Genomic DNA, 2106 nt, shown 5'->3' with positions numbered 1-2106 from the left:
CCCGGCCCGCGTCGCCCGGCCGCCGGCCGCCTTGCCAGCGGGAGGAGGCGGGGCGGGGCCCCGGGAGTCTGTCCGCTCTGCTTCCAGAAGTGCGCCAGGCCTCCGCCGGGGTGTCCGGTGCCAAGCGGGTGGGCTGCTGCTGCAGGACATGCCTCGGCGGGGCGGGCTGGCCGCTGGAAGCACCCGGGAGACCAACCCTGCCCTGCGCTGCGGCCTTGGCAGCCCCTGCTGCCCCGCGCCTGCCCTCCATCTCCTGTAACCTGCCTGGCCACACTGACAGCTGCCTCGCCGCCCCACGGCCCTGTGTCACCCGGCTGGGTGACCCTGCTCCTGCCCCCTCTCACCCCGGAGCAGTCGTCACTTAGAAAATAGACTCTGGTCTCTGTTGTCGGCCACGACCTCCAAGCATTTATTTGAGGTTCAGCAGGGACAGGTGCAAAGTCCTGCACTTAGGACAGAGCAGTCCCATGCGCCTGGCTGGGCAGCAGCTCTGCAGACAAGGACCTGGGAGGGACAGTGGACATTGCGATGAGTATGAGCCAGGAGGGCTGGTGGTATACCCAGCGGCAGTGGTAGGAGCATTGGCAGTAGGCCAAGGGTGGTGAGTGATTATTTTCCTCTATTCAGCATTGATGAGGCCACATCTGGAGTCCTGCGCCCAGTCTGGGCCTCCGCACTACAGAAAGGATGTGGACAAATTGGAGAGAGTCCAGTGGAGGGCAGTAAAAATAATTTGGGGGCTGGGGCACACTGAGGAGAGGCTGAGGGAACTGGGCTTGTTCAGTCTGGACAAGAGGAGACCGGGGGGGGATTGAGTAGCAGCCTTCAACTCCCTGCAGAGAGGATGGAGCTGGGCTGCTCTCAGCGGGGGCAGACGTCAGAAGGAGCAACAGGCTCAAGCTGCAGCAAGGGAAGGTTAGGTTAGATATTAAGAAAAGCTTTCTCACAAGGAGGGTGGTGAAGCACTGGAGCAGGTTCCCCAGAGAGGTGGGGGAGTCTCCATCCTTGGAGGTTTTTAAGACCCAACGAGACAAAGCCTTGGGTGGGACGATGCAGCTGGGGCTGGCCCTGCTTTGAGCAGGGGGTTGGACTAGCTGTGACTCCCTGAGGTCCCTTCCACCCTCGTTTTCTATGACTCGATTCACCTTTCGTCTGCTTGTTTCACCACTCGGAAGGACTCCGTCAAAGCAGGCGGCGCCAAGAAGCCAGGTCTGCCGCTGCGTCAAACCCAGAGCCAGGGGCTTGGTTGCTCTGGCCTGTGAGGAGGATACAGCTGCAAAAGTTAGAACAACAGCTGTAGACCATGTTCTCTCCTGTTTGGGAAGCTTCCAGAATAACAGTATTCCCCGGCTCTGACGGCATCCAGTTCTGGACCAGTCACCCCAGGTGGCAAGACACTGTTCCCTGGTGTTGGCGCACAACCGGGTCTTGTGTTTGGGGCCTGAGCAGGTTGGAAGCTGCTGACACGTGTGTGCTTGTGACTAGAGGGGGTGTGAATTTATGTGGGGGGGCGTAGGTCTGAGGGTGAAGGAGTGCATGTTCGTAGGGGTATGCAAGGCTGTTTGAATGAAGTATAGGTGTGTAGCGACCCATGTACATGTGATTACGTTCTGGGGGTGGATAGGAGGTATTCGTGTGTGTATCTGGATAGATCCAAGCTTGCGTGTTTGTCTAGCGCATGCGTAGCTGTGCCAAGGAAGTTTCTGTAGTATACTGTAGAGTCTAGGCGGGCATGCGTATATGCGCCTACATGCAGGCGTGTACATGTGCAGAAGGGGTACGTGGGGCTGTGGGGGCGATGGGCCTTTCTGCCTCTTTCTCGCAGGATGGCACCCAGGCGCTCCTGGCTGTCAGACTAACCTGCTCGCTCTTCCTGTGCCCTGGGCCCCTTTCCGTCCAGCTCGTACGCAGAGGCTTATTCATCCGGGCAGCACCCAAAGGATCCAGAGCCGGCAGGGCCGGGTCTCTCCCTCTGTCGGACTCTCAGAGGCACGTGGAACGGGGCTGCGTGGAGGGCCTGCCTGCAGGGCGCACACCAGCAGCTAACCGAGGCCTGTACAACCGAGCCGCAAATGTCACCGCAGCTCGGAGTCCTGCACAGAGCAG

The 2106-nt window shown here is 59.9% G+C and overlaps 1 long non-coding RNA gene across 1 annotated transcript in view; it reads right to left on the bottom strand.

The window, feature by feature from the left end:
- Positions 1–1792, bottom strand: part of LOC109320444 — a 14830-nt gene extending 13038 nt beyond the window's left edge. Inside the window, exon 1 of the long non-coding RNA XR_002103790.1 lies at positions 1782–1792. This is a non-coding gene — a long non-coding RNA (uncharacterized LOC109320444). The remainder of the gene's footprint in view (positions 1–1781) is intronic.
- Positions 1793–2106: the final 314 nt, after the last annotated feature.

Source organism: Crocodylus porosus, unplaced genomic scaffold (genome assembly GCF_001723895.1).
Source record: "Crocodylus porosus isolate Cpor-Errol unplaced genomic scaffold, CroPor_comp1, whole genome shotgun sequence".
In the NCBI taxonomy this organism is placed as follows: Eukaryota; Metazoa; Chordata; order Crocodylia; family Crocodylidae; genus Crocodylus; species Crocodylus porosus.
Note: the sequence above shows the minus strand (reverse complement) of the source record. Positions and strands in the feature narration are given on the sequence as shown.